At 40.7% G+C, this 15,430-nt stretch overlaps 1 protein-coding gene across 2 annotated transcripts in view; it reads left to right on the forward strand.

Annotated features, from left to right (window-relative positions):
* WSCD2 (WSC domain containing 2) overlaps nucleotides 1-15,430 on the forward strand; it is a 478,077-nt gene that overhangs the window by 333,536 nt on the left and 129,111 nt on the right. The window lies entirely within an intron of this gene.

Here is a 15,430-nt window from a genome sequence, read left to right on the forward strand (position 1 = left end):
AACCGATATTGTGTTTTCAGGACGAACAAATCCCCCCCAGACGATCATTCCGTGCATTGCACAAAGGCCCTTCGCTGGCTGACATGTCCTCACTCCACAAACACCTCTCTCCAAACAGGAAGTTTTCCACTACCTAACGGATCTCAACCAGCGTCAGTCTGCCCCAGTCAGCTCTTTAGAGCGGCCTGTGGGAGTGCATACACTGAGAGACTCTTGTGGAAATTTCAAAAGATGTATTTTAATGTATTGTCATAACACTTCTAGGTGGTTATTAGTAGTGATGGACGAACTTCCGACAGGTCAAATTTGCAGCCACAAAATAATTACTAGCTGTGCACACATAGTCCCACCACATGGCCAATGACATAACACATGTATGAGGTGAATCTGGGATCGACAACTACAAGCATTCTTTTTTTATATGTGAAATTGTGACAATTCAGGACTGTGGAGAGCATGAAGGCAATGGAGGAGAGGGAAGGTCAGGGTAGGCAAAGAAGAGGGTGCGGGAAATGATCACCAGCACCGTGATATAGAGCACTGACACCTGCACCGTGATAGAGTGATCTGACACCGGCACCGTGATAGAGAGCACTGACATCAGCAGCGTGACTTACAGCAATGACACCTGCACCGTGATAGAGTGATCTGACACCAGAACCATGATAGAGAGCACTGACATCAGCAGCGTGACATACAGCAATGACACCTGCACCGTGATAGAGTGATCTGACACCAGCACCAGCGCAATACCAACATATCTTAAGTGATCTGACACCAGCACCGTGATAGAGAGCACTGACATCAGCAGCGTGACATAAAGCACTGACACCAGCACCGTGATATACAGCACTGACACCTGCACAGTGATAGAGTGATCTGACACCAGCACCGTGATAGAGAGCACTGACATCAGCAGCGTGACATAAAGCACTGACACCAGCACCGTGATAGAGAGCACTGACATCAGCAGCGTGACATACAGCAATGACACCTGCACCGTGATAGAGTGATCTGACACCAGCACCGTGATAGAGAGCACTGACATCAGCAGCGTGACATACAGCAATGACACCTGCACCGTGATAGAGTGATCTGACACCTGCACCGTGATAGAGAGCACTGACATCAGCAGCTTGACGTAAAGCACTGACACCTGCACCGTAAGCAGCCCCAGGAGGAAGTCAGCATAGCACAGGGATGGTGGGAGCCCCTCATAATGAGCAAAGCACAGGGATGGTGGGAGCCCCTCATAATATGCACAGCAGAGGTACAGCCCAGGAGTAAGTCAGCATAGCACAGGGATGGTGGGAGCACCTCATAATAAGCAGCCCCAGGAGGAAGTCAGCATAGCACAGGGATGGTGGGAGCCCCTCATAATGAGCATAGCACAGGGATGGTGGGAGCCCCTCATAATATGCACAGCAGAGGTACAGCCCCAGGAGGAAGTCAGCACAGCACAGGGATGGTGGGAGCCCCTCATAATTAGCAGCCCCAGGAGGAAGTCAAGTATGTGCAAGTATTTTATACATGTATTACACAATTATATACTGCACACCAAATAGTACACCTATACCAGTCCTTAAGGACCTTTGTGGAACTAGTAGGTTGTGATTAGCAGACTGTACCTCACTCAACCCTATATACTGTAGTACAGTATACCTTACCAGTCCTTAAGGACCTTTGTGGAACTAGTAGGTTGTGATTAGCAGACTGTACCTCAGTCCCTAAACTCATAAAGGACTACTGCAGCAGAAGGGCAGAAGTCAGCAGTAGTGCACCTCAACCCTATATATTGTGGACCTATACCAGTCCTTAAGGATTAGCAGACTGTACCTCACTCAACCCTATAGACTCTAGTACGCTATACCTTACCAGTCCTTAGAAGGACCTTTGTGGAACTAGTAGGTTGTGATTAGCAGACTGTACTTCACTCAACCCTATATACTGTAGTACACTATACCTTACCAGTCCTTAGAAGGACCTTTGTGGAACTAGTAGGTTGTGATTAGCAGACTGTACCTCAGTCCCTATACTGATAAAGGACTGCTGCAGAATAGGGCAGCAGTCAGCAGTAGTGCACCTCAACCCTATATATTGTGGACCTATACCAGTCCTTAAGGATTAGCAGACTGTACCTCACTCAACCCTATATACTCTAGTACGCTATACCTTACCAGTCCTTAGAAGGACCTTTGTGGAACTAGTAGGTTGTGATTAGCAGACTGTACCTCAGTCCCTATACTCATAAAGGACTACTGCAGCAGAAGGGCAGCAGTCAAGTATAATATTCTTTCTATATTTGGAAGAAATAATATTATACGTGTACAACCCTATTACCATACCAGTCCTGAAAAGGACCTTTGTGGACCTAATAGTAACAGCTACTGATTAAACTGACTGTCCCTCACTGCCACACACAGCTTCCTGTCTGTCCCTATTTAAACTGACAAAACACAGGCTGCTGTAACAATAACTTGAATAGCACTCAAAACTATATCCTGTACTACTACACCATACCAGTCCTGAAAAGGACTTTTGTGGACCTAATAGTAACAGCTAATGATTAAACTGACTGTCCCTCTCTGCAACACACAGTGTCCTATCTGTCCCTCTCTCAGCACTGACAAAAGACAATCTGCTGCAACAATGACTTGAATAGCAGTGCCTCAAACCTATATCCTGAACTACACCTATACCATACCAGTCCTTAAAAGAACATTTGTGGACCTAATAGCTAGCGATTTGGGTCACTGCAGTCTCTCCCTGCTCCACACAGCAACCTCTCCCTATAGTGACAGTAGAAAGAATGTAAAATGGCCGCCGGATCGGGTCTATTTATAAGTTAGGGGGAATGTCCAAGTGTCCATGTGCTGTAATGTCTCAATTGGCTGTCCTGTACCACATGATGGATGTGTCATCATAGGTCAAAGTTTTTTTACACAGTAAACACGCAAGTCCGCCGGGCAAACAGCGGCAATAGTCCGCCGATCGGGCGGACCGCGAACAGCCGAAATTCGCCGCAAACCGACCGCCGGGCGAACCGTTCGCCCATCCCTAGTTATTAGCTCTCACAGACAAACCATAGCACTTCCCTTCATTTCAGCATTATTCAGAGTTGCATCTGCTTCTACAATTGAGGTGCTGACTGTGAAATAACACTAATATGTAAACCCTGGACCCTTTGCAGTTCCTGGCTGTGTTCTCAAATGTCAGATACAGAGACCAAACCTGCTCCAGTGCATCGTGCAACCTTGTTTGTGCTAAAAAGGTTACAAAATTGAAGTCTGTGGGGAAGAATAAGGAAATGCAGATGTTTGCTTGAAGCAGATATTTGCCAAAAGCCCTGCCTAAGAAAAGTCACTTTACTAGAGCTTAATAACTATTGTTTAAAGTAGAGTTGAACAATCAGAGTTTATTTTATTGTGCTCAATATTTTGAACTAAAAAAAATTCCCCAGTAAACTATTTGTTAATTTTCTTACACGTAACGGATTCGGTGACATGGAAACTCTCACAGCCACCCTGCATAACTTGGAAGAAACTTTTCACTATACTTGGAGACCCTGTCAGTACTGACAGTGCCCGCAGTGCCCACAAGTGCCACCTATCAATGCCCACAAGTGCCACCTATCAATGCCCACCAGTGGTGTTAATCAGTGCCATCTAGCAGTGCTTCCTATCAGTGTAACCGATCAGTGCCCATCACTGCCACCCATCAGTGCCCATTACTGCCACTTATCGGTTCCTATCAGTGCCGCCTCATCAGTGTACATCAATGACGGACAAAAATTACCGGTACCTGTTTTAAAATTTTATAACAAAATAAAAAAAATGTATTTTTTTTTTAAATTGAGTCTTTTTAATTTTTTTTAACAAAAAATAAAAACCGCAGAGGTAATCAAATACCATCAAAAGAAAGCTCTATTTGTGGGAAAAATAAAAATAAAAATGTCATTTGTGTACAGTGTAGTATGACCGCGCAATTGTTATTCAAATTGCATCAGCGCTGAAAGCTGAAAATTGGTCTGGATAGGAGGGGGGTTTAAGTGCCCAGTAAGCAAGTGGTTAAAGGACACTTACTTGTCCTGGAGTCCAGCAATGTTGGCACCAAAGCTGATGTTTCCATCAGCTGTCGGTTGCTGCTGCCACCACTGCTGGTAAGGGTATCCGATAGTGAAGCATTATGGATTTACACCATGTCCCTATTGCGAATACGCATGGCACCACTGCACTCTCTTACTGGCCTGGCGACAGGGAACGGAGGAGGAGGAAGCCACGCTGCTGCCGTAATGCGCTGTGGCCCAGTCTCCCTGAAGTGGGGACGGGCCCCCCCCAAAAGGTGCCAGCGTGGCACCTGAGGGGAGGGAGGCAAATGAGCGTAAGTTTCACTTTTGGGTGGAATTCCGCTTTAAAGATGAAATCATTAGCTAATGAATAAAAACTTTAGTACTGGTTAAATCAATCTTTTCGCAATTTTTAAGATAAATCTAATAAATTTGCTTTTTTTTAAAATGGTGAACAGTAAAGTCATTAAGGAAGCCCTGTCATTGCCCATTATTAGCACCATTCCTTGGAGCTCATCATAGTTTTAGTTTACAAGTTGATAGAAGAGATTCAATAAAACAAGGTCATTTTGACCCAGTGCTGACACAAGCAGCCCATGGTAATCATAGCTGCCCTTCTGTCAGGCTTCAGTGAACCCTATTTGTGGGGCAGGTCATCTCCATTTGCTGCAGAATTGAACTGTCATGGATACACAAAAAACTCCATGTATACAAACTAAAAAAAAGTAGATATCATCTGAAAGCTGGTTGAAAATACATGAGACAGAAGTGGATGTCCTGGTAGATATTAGGCTTACTAACATCACGCAGTGCCAATCTGCAGCACGTAGAGGTGGCAATATACTTTATTGTATTTAAAAAGAGATAGACTCAGTGGAGGGCTACATAATTGCACAAGGCTTTAGTAAGACCTTATCTTAAATAAGTAATTCATTTTTTGTTTCACACAAAAAAGCTTTATTTTGCTCTGTATGGTGTGTTTGAATTCATTGTTACAGCGTCAAGGATGTCTGGAAATGAGAGGAAGCATCCCCAAAAGATTCACAGGTCTCAATAATAATCTGTCCAACCATTCCCCCACTCTATCCAAAAACATACACACTATCAGATTTTCTGCAGATTTTTTCCTTCAGATTTACCAAAACCATATAATATGAGGTCAAACCTTAGGAGTTTCAATGTGTATGCGCTCAGGCAGGCCCTTGCACTACATGGTTTTGGTAAATCTGAAGACAAAAACCAGCAGAAAATCTGATGGTGTGTATGGGGCATTAGACTTTAAATATTAAATTGTATTTCCTACATAGCTTGAAAGAGGCATTTTATTGGCTATGCAAATATTTGTGAAAACAGCCTGCCAATTTTCTAGCTAGCTGGTTATGCATTGTCCAAAGGGTGAATTGAGAGATCTGCTTTAAAGCTCATTCACGCGGGCAAAAAAAACAACGCTGCGTTTAGAGGCAACAAGGTAGTTTTATCTATTTTATCTTTTATCTAAATGCAGCACTATAGTAATCAATGAGGCTATATACTGTGCACAGCTGTACACATAAAAAAATGTGTGCTATGCTTAGTTGTTCACGAAAAAAAAAATAGGATACAGCCGCAGTTTTTACATGTGTAGATCTGCAGATTTTACGCTCATACACTCATAAATGCTCATAAACACAGGTACTTTATGCACCTATTTTATATAGGATTTTCTAGTTTTTCAAAAAAATGTTTTTTGTCATTTAAAATATGCCTTAGAGGTTATTAAAGTGTCACTAAACCTACATGATAAAAAACGATTAAGAAATTATGTATTACATGCTGTTTATACTCAGTCACTATGTTCTGTATTCTGCAAAAAAACTGGTTGTTTCTGCTGTCTTCTATCACAACCCTCTGTTCATGTGCCAAATTCTGGTAGGGATTTTGCAGCTGTGGTGGCAACTCTGCACATGCTCAGTTTTCAGTGAGTTTCTATGTTGAGCATTTCCTCCCTATTACATCTGAGTAGCCCATCTGACTATAGAGTCACACGTGTGGGCGTATACACAGCGGTGAATGACAGCCCATTGCCTCCTTCCCTCCTCCCCCATGTCCACTAATCAGCTAAACACAACGGGGGCAGGATATTACATGTAGAATAATAGTGGCTTCACCTACCTCTTCTTCTAATGCCGCGTACACACGAACGGAATATCCGACAGAAAAAGTCAGACTGGAGCTATTCATCGTATATTCCAATCATGTATATGCCCCATCTCGCTTTTTAAGTAGAAAATTCTGATGGATCTAGAAATAGAACATGTTCTAAATATTTCCAACGGAACCAATTCCTATTGGGAAAACCGCTCATCTGTATGCTGTTCCGACGGACCAAAAACGATGCATGCTCTGAAGCAAGTATGAGACGGAAGCTATTGGCTACTGGCTATTATAGTCCCGTTGTACGTGTTGTAAGTCACCGCGTTTTTGACGGTTGGAGTGATCGTGTGTATGCAAGACAGCTTGAGCGGAATTCCGTCAGAAAAACCTTCAGAGTTTTTTTCCAATGGGAAAACCGGTCATGTGTACAAGGCTTAAAACACAGGCTAGATGGGTGTGACACAGCCTGTGACTGGCAGAAATCTGCCCACACCGTGTTATTTCTACAAAAGAATAAATGTCAAATATATATTTGTATGACAATTTAAAACAGTTTAATGATATTATTTATTTTTACTCTGTATTTCAAAGGCTGTTTTTTATTTTTATTTTGAACATGACTTGTATCTTTATTGCTGGGACCGACAATTCATTATAGCCACGAGTACTTTTAAATGACTTTTTTACCTTTAGAAATGTCATTTTGTGTAGGGACTGTTCTAAACACAGGAAAAATGCACCACTTTAAATGCATACTATAGACACCCCCCAGGTATTAAATTTAAAGGAATATTTCACTTTTATTGGTTCACTTTAAGTATTATTAAAATCACGGCTCCCGAAAAAAACAGCCATTTTTAAAACTTTTTTTGCATTGATGCATGTCCCCTGGGGCAGGACATATTTGCCCCGAACACTGCATATTCGGTGTTTGCAGAACATCTGAACAACCAAGTTCGGCCCCAACTTATGCCCGGGTGAACCGTTCGCCCATTCCCTACTTAGCACATTACGAGCTTCAGCATGTTCCAAGAGTGACTAGAAGTCACAACTTGACTCAAACAGATTTATTTTAACATGTATTATATTATAACAGTCTTTTCAATTTTAATGGGCTACAATTCATGGCAATAGATGCAAAACTGCGGCATTGTTTTTACATGTGTGTTATAGTGCATTGCAAGGGGATCTATTAACACCTTTTTTTTCTTCCATTGGGGTTCCATTGAAAATGAATATCACCATAATGCACCATACAAAGTTAAATTCATTACAGTGCATTTTAGTAATCATGGTAAATTGTACACTTTATCGGGTATTACGACAATTAAGAGCTGTGAAGAAGTCCTTAAACTAGTGTAACTGCTCATTTAGCACAGTTATACTTATTTAATATTGGATTATTGTATATAGGATTAAATGGAGTCTGCAGTGTGCATTTAAGGACCAGGCTGAGAATATTTTGACAAGATGTTGTGTGGCACCAGAGGCTACAGAGCAGATACAGTGGTGTGAAAAAGTGTTTGCCCCCTTCCTCATTTCCTGTTCCTTTGCATGTTTGTCACACTTAAGTGTTTCGGAACATCAAACCAATTTAAACAATAGTCAAGGACAACACAAGTAAACACAAAATGCAATTTGTAAATGAAGGTGTTTATTATTAAAGGTGAAAAAAAATCCAAACCATCATGGCCCTGTGTGAAAAAGTGATTGCCCCCTAAACCTAATAACTGGTTGGGCCACCCTTAGCAGCAACAACTGCAACCAAGCGTTTGCGATAACGTGCAATGAGGCTTTTACAGCGTCCTGGAGGAATTTTGGGCCACTCATCTTTGCAGAATTGTCCTAATTCAGTTACATTAGAGGGTTTTCAAGCATGAACGGCCTTTTTAAGGTCATACCACAACATCTCAATAGGATTCAGGTCAGGACTTTGGCTAGGCCACTCCAAAGTCTTCATTTTGTTTTTCTTCAGCCATTCGGTGGTGGACTTGCTGGTGTGTTTAGGATCATTGTCCTGCTGCAGAACCCAAGTTCGTTTCAGCTTGAGTACACGAACAGATGGTCGGACATTCTCCTTCAGGATCTCTTGGTAGACAGCAGAATTCATAGTTCCTTTTATCACGGCAAGTCTTCCAGGTCCTGAAGCAGCAAAACAGCCCCAGACCATCACACTACCACCACCATATTTTACTGTTGGTATAATGTTCTTTTTATGAAATGCAGTGTTCCTTCTACGCCAGATATACTCGGACACACACCTTCCAAAGAGTTCCACTTTTGTCTCATCAGTCCACAGAATGTTGTCCCAAAAGTCTTGGGGATCATCAAGATGTGTTGTGGAGAAATTGAGACGAGCTTTGATGTTCTTTTTGCTCAGCAGTGGTTTTCTCCTTGGAACTCTGCCATGCAGGCCATTTTTGCCCAGTCTTTTCCTGATGGTGGAGGCATGAACGCTGACCTTAACTGAGGCAAGTGAGGCCTGCAGTTCCTTGGACGTTGTTGTGGGGTCTTTTGTGACCCCTTGGATGAGTCGTCGCTGCGCTCTTGGGGTAATTTTGGGCGGCCGGCCACTCCTGGGAAGGTTCACCACTGTTCCATGTCTTCGCCATTTGTGGATAATGGCTCTCACTGTGGTTCGCTGGATTCCCAAAGCTTTGGAAATGGCTTTATAACCCTTTCCAGACTGATAGATCTCAATTACTTTCTTTCTCAATTGTTCCTGAATTTCTTTGGGTCTCGGCATGATGTGTAGCTTTTAAGGATCTTCTGGTGGACCTTACTGTGTCAAGCAGCTCCTATTTAAGTGATGCCTTGATTGTGAACAGGTGTGGCAATAATCAGGCCTGGGTGTGGCTAGAGAAATTGAACTCAGGTGTGGACAACCACAGTTATAGTATGTTTTAACAAGGGGGGCAATCACTTTTTCACACAGGGCCATGATGGTTTGGATTTTTTTTCACCTTTAATAATAAACACCTTCATTTACAAATTGCATTTTGTGTTTACTTGTGTTGTCCTTGACTATTGTTTAAATTGGTTTGATGTTCCGAAACACTTAAGTGTGACAAACATGCAAAGGAACAGGAAATGAGGAAGGGGGCAAACACTTTTTCACACCACTGTATCTTGCTGCATCATAAACAAGTGAATAAATCAATGAAATGGGCAGTTGGGGGTGGAGAGAGTTTTAAGAAAAGTGTATGATCACCGAGTCTGGGTTCACACTATTGCAAATTGAATGTGGATTTCCCCGCATCCAATTCACATGTCAGGAGATTGCGACCAGCTCTCTATGAAGACGGTTCACACATCCCCAGAGCGGCTCTAGTGCGAATTGCACTGGAGTCCTGTGCGTCTTCTTGTCCTTTTCAGGTCCGAATTCAGCCAAATATTCTGACTGAAATCAGACCAAAAACAGTGAACAGAAACACATCATACTCCTCCTGTGAGATGCTACATGCTTCAGTGTGAACCCAGCCTAAAAGTATGGAAGCTTAGCCTTGATGGAAGTGTCAACCTCTGTGATCATTATCCCTACACTCCTAATACTTCTACATTTTTCAGCATGGTGAAATAAAATGTCAGGGCAATATCAATACAGGAGAAATATTATGGTTAAAAAAGAAATGATGTTAAGCGATTAAGTAAAATAAATAAAATGCAGCATCGTTATTTGGATTTAAACATGAACATTTTGGTTTAAACTCAGTCAGACGGTACAGCCTACTGCTGTGTGACTCTAGTTTTCATTCTGGAATTAATCTTGTACAGCAGGCTGCTTTACTTACTAAATCCCTTCAGCTGCCAAAGCACAAAGTTTGGGATTGGACCTGTGTCTAAAGCTGTCTGCAGATGGCTCAATCTGTTCATTAGATAATCTGATCATTTTGATGAATCCTATCATAGTTACAAATGCATTGATACATTTGGAGGTGTTTTTTGATTACTTTCATTAGATTTTTTAACTTATACATAAAATACAGAAATTATTTGATATGTACAAGTAAAAATACTATCCCATGTGTTCCCTTGTAAGTACGTCCCTATGTAATTCTCAATAGAACATGATGGCATAGAGCAATGGTGATCTGCTTACTCGATATAAGTTGGGGACCCTGAAATGTCTAGAGGGTCACAGATAATATTCACAGAATATAATATTCAGGAAGTTGCCAGAGCCTGGAGCATCAGAGATACAGGTGCCAGATACTACAGGTATGCTTCAAGTGGTGGTCAGAGACATAGGAATTGTTGTAGACTAATGCCTAGTACACATGATAAGAAAATCAGATGAAAATGACTGCTTTCAAAGTGATCATCCAATAATATTCGAGAGAGAATCATGACAGTTCATGTGAAATTATCCAAAGGGATAAGTGCAAAACTATTTTAATATGATAACAGAACAAACCATTTTCACGTGATTAGTATGGTATCTGAACAAAACATATTGTGTGACCAAGACTACACATGGATGGAAATTAAAGAATAAATTTACATTATGACATAAAAAAAAAAGAAAAAAAAATGGGTTTACATCCACTTTAATGACCCTGTAGTCTACTTTTTATGGAATAATTTCTTAAGCCTCATACACGCTATCAGTTTTTTCTGCTGAGTTTTTCCTTCAGATTGACCAAAATCATATAATATGAGGTTTTGGTAAATCTGAAGGAAAAACTCAGCAGAAAAACTGATAGTGTGTATGGGGCTTTACTGTATTTTTTTGTCTTCTTTTAACCTTGTCTATGAACTCTTAAAGTGGTTGTAAACTCCCCCACAACTTTTTCCTATGTAAATCAGCATAAAAAACCCTAATGAACACTGCTTGTAGGTATCTCCTTACTTGATTAGTAATGTTGTAATCCTTTTTGTTCTTTAAAATGTTGTCACTGAGCATGCCCAGATCTCCCCTGATTTATGGCACACTCTCTATTTGCTTGTCTATCTGTTATCAGGACTTCCTACAGCACACCACTGATATCCCAGGAGGCTGCTGAATCATTCAGAGCTTCCTCCTACACACCATATGACCATGTGACATCACATGTAAACCTGGCCATTACTGCAGTCTTATCAGTTGAAGCTGATAAGACTGACAAAGGCAAACATTAGACAACCGGCATAAGTAAATACTATGAAATAAAACAAGTCAGCTATAAACAGGGAAGCAGGGTTGCCATAGAAACATTGGATTGAGAAGGGGGCTTGGTTAACAGTACAGGAAGTACTCGATATAAGAGCGGAAATACACTCCACTGTGGACTCAGAAAACAATACTTAAGATGGCGCTGCCTAACCCCTGGAAACAAGTTTTTTAAAGTTTCTTTAAACAGGAAGTAATTTGCGATTTGGGCTGGATTACAGTGGCTATAGTTTGATAATTACTTATTATAATGGACTAAAAGAAAATAAGCATCAGAGTGGGAGAGTTTACTTCCTCTTTAAAGCTCTTCTTTTACCCTCACTTCCATTTATTTGGAACAATCAGCGCATGTTAGTTGTGGTTATGTATACTGCTCTATGCACACTACAAATCCCATAAGTCCCCAGCTTTTCTCGGAGCAAGAGAAAGAGAGTAGGAACATGGAAAGCGAATGTAACCACCTTCTAACAGAAAGTTGAATCTGGGCAGGAAAAAAATAAAGAAAGTTGGAGATTTGGAGGAGGTTGAGATCAATAGAATGTACTCTTTAGAATTAACAATACATACTCTAATAGAACTGTTTTCTTTAAACCAGAGTTTAATGCCAATTAAAGAGACTGGTAATACCATCATTGCAGCATCTCCTACATAGCTTCATGTAGCATTGGCATTTCACTGATTGATATTACAGGTATGTCATTGAAAGTTGACTATAATGTGACACTCTAAAATGACATCACTATAGAGATAAACATGCTTGTATTTAGAGGAAACCTCTATACTTCCTTTCTGCATTCCTTATTTTTTATATCGCTTGGCTGATGTACTATCTATTTCATTTAAATACAATGTTATTATGTAGTGCCTAGCTTGTCATGTTTTTTTTTTTCCTATTATCCTTAAATGCAATGTGAATATATATTTGCATTAACCTATACAGTATTAGAATTGAGTGAATAGACTGCCCATACAGAGAAGTCTTTTCTTACTAGCTGCAAGCTGCTTGTGTGCTTTGTGTATGTCAATCTGCTCACCTTCCAGATCAATGATATCAGATTTAGAGTACTTCGGACACAGCACAGGTTTCTGCCTGTGATGTCACCTTGTCCCCTGCTAGGTTTAATTATCTGGAAACTACAGAACGGCTGCACTGTTTTCTCCATCTCAGCCCACAGAGAAGGTTAGCAGGTTCTGTGAAGCATAAACTGAACCGGCTATATGGTTTAGGTGTATTGTAATTCTGTCGTTCTGTGTCTTCTTGTCCCTAACATAAGTCATAGGAAGGAAAAGCAGAAGGCATTTGCATGCTGGGATACTTGTAATAACAGGCTTATTTAAAAAGACAAGGGCATTGTGTAGCATGCAATTGCAACTAATCAACAAATATTTAATGTTCCTCATTACACAAAATCAAAGGTGATCGGTTTCCTGCATTTTTATGTACAATATTTGCTTTTTTAATTGCTTTTTAAAAGAACACTGTTCATCAGTCTGTTTTAGATGTGTTTTTATTCCATTTGTAAAACCTGCGGTGAGTCATTCCTGTCTTTGAGGTTTGTCTGTATGAATTCAGGTATTGCTTTGATTGTAGCTACCAGAGCTAGGTTAGACTTGCTCAAGGCATCTATGTTTAAATCAAGCTTATTTTACAGAATTGACGGTCAGTTTATATTTCTTTGATAACTGTACTGTGTGGTTCCTTGAATACCTCCTGCAGTGCTAAATATATCCAGCGCTCATAACTAGATTTTCTCAGTTTTGTCTTTTGCTGCCTTTGGGCACATGTGATGACATCATGTTATGTCGCTGCTTTGAACATCTAGTTGAAAAACACAAGGAAGTCAGAAGGCAATTTCTGGCAATAGGTGATTCATGCCTGATTATTTTATAGGGGAAGAATGTGTGGTGCAAATGGGAAAAGAAGAGTTATGCCTGTTTTAAGGCTCCCCTTAAAACGGGCCATAATACGCCAGGGATAATGTCGGTTGGGAAGCTTCAAGGTTCCCCATTGATTTTAAAATCAATGGGTAGCCTATGGTAGGTCAGGAGAGGTCACATATTAAGAACCTTCTGGAAGCTTGAGAAGGGTCAACTGTGATAGGTGGAAAAAGGTCAGCTGCCCCTTTCAAAGCTTAAGAATCTGAATGAGCCCTTATTTAAAGGGAGAGCAGAGGAGACTTTTTGCCAGTCGCTGAGGATAGCAAGGAGCTCCCCAGCCACCCCTCTCCCGTTGCTGCCTTTTTATGTGGTAAGTCCTTTTCATCTAGAAAAGGAACAGTTATTGAAATGGATTTAATGAATTTTACAGCTTGAGCGTTAATGATTGAGCTGGGGTTTTGTTGGTTTTAAAAAAGTTGATCATTTTATAAGATTTGTAAGTGATAAAATATGATGAATATATTAAAAGATATATGTTGTGAAAATCAATAAATAAGGCAAAGGCCATTTTCATCCAAATGGTGTCAAGTTGGTCTTTATTGCATGTCTAGGGTTCAATGCCACCTGTGATTCCATATGAATTCCATGATTAAAGAATACCTGATCTCTGGAACCTAGTTCCTTGGTTTGAATCCCACCCGTGACACCACCTGTGTGGTTTTCATTTGCTTGTGTGGGTTTCCCCTGAGTTCTCTGGTTCCATCCCACACCCCAAATACATGCCGACAGATTAATTGGCTCCTGCCTAAATTGTCCCTAGTATATGTATGTATACATGTAAAATAGAAACTTTAGATTGTAAGCTCCTAGAGGGCAGGTAGTAATATGAATGTATAACATGCAAAAAACTGAATTTGTCAGCACTTTATAAATACCAGTAATAAATAAGCTGTGTCCCCCCAAAAAGTCACCATTATTGCCTGTAGTCTCCCAACAGCTGCTCTTTCTCAATTATTGACTTGTTATGCCTTGTTCTGCTCTGTGTCTCTGTGTGGAAGTAGCCATCTTGGCTGAGGCAAGACTTTGCTCCCTCAGGTCAGAGCCTTTCACGAGGATAACAGTGAGCAGCACAGTACTGGCAGTATCTCACAAAAGTGAGTACACTCCTCATATTTTTGTAAATATTTAGTTATATCTTTTCATGTGACAACACTGAAGAAATTGCACTTTGTTACAACGTAAAGCAGTGAGTGTACAGCTTGTATAACAGCGTGCATTTGCTGTCCCCTCAAAATAACTCAACCATTATTGTCTAATCTGTTGGTAACAAAAGTCAGTACACCCCTAAGTGAATATGTCCAAATTGGACCCAAAGTGTCAATATTTTGTGTGGCCACCATTATTTTCCAGCCCTGCCTTAACCCTCTTGGGCATGGAGTTCACCAGAGCTTCACAGGTTGCCACCAGGTCTTCCACTCCTCCATGATGACATCACGGAGCTGGTAGATGTTTGAGACCTTGCACTCCTCCAGCTTCTGTTTGAGGATGCCCCACAGAAGCTCAATAGGGTTTAGGTCTGGAGACATGCTTGGCCAGTACATCACCTTTACCCTCAGCTTTGTAAGCAAGGCAGTGGTTGTCTTGGAGGTGTGTTTGGGGTCATTATCATGTTGGAATACTGCCCTGCGGCCCAGTCTCCGAAGGGAGGGGATCATACTCTCAGCTTCCTGTATTTTATGCTGATCTAAAATTTATTGGTTTGGTCCTAATATGCTCTAAATATACTACTATAAACATCATATGCCATTTTTATTTTTCAGCATATTATGAGTTAACTTCTGGAGATCCTAGTTGCTACTGATTTTGACACAGAATGCCCCTGGGGAAGCTATTTTTCATGAAGCATGTAGAGCCCATGAGCTTACAGTGAATATTATCTATTTAAGTCATATATGTCTTACATGGCATGATCTCTGACATTTATAGTCCATATTGGAGAGGTTTAGTTGTTATTGCAATTATTATTTTTTTTGCAGTATTTTAAATGTTTTTATTGTGATGTATTAATTGTTAATAAGATATTATTGTTTAATTTTCTAGAATTGGTGAAAGTACATTTTTTCAACTTCTTTCATTTATACAACTAATATTTAGGACGTGGCACTGCGCTACTTTAGGCTCCGACAGTTCCACCCTGTGTTGGT

The sequence above is a fragment of the Lithobates pipiens genome, unplaced genomic scaffold (genome assembly GCF_037356315.1).
Source record: "Lithobates pipiens isolate NorthernLeopardFrog02 unplaced genomic scaffold, aLitPip1_a1.2 Scaffold_3, whole genome shotgun sequence".
Taxonomy (NCBI): Eukaryota; Metazoa; Chordata; class Amphibia; order Anura; family Ranidae; genus Lithobates; species Lithobates pipiens.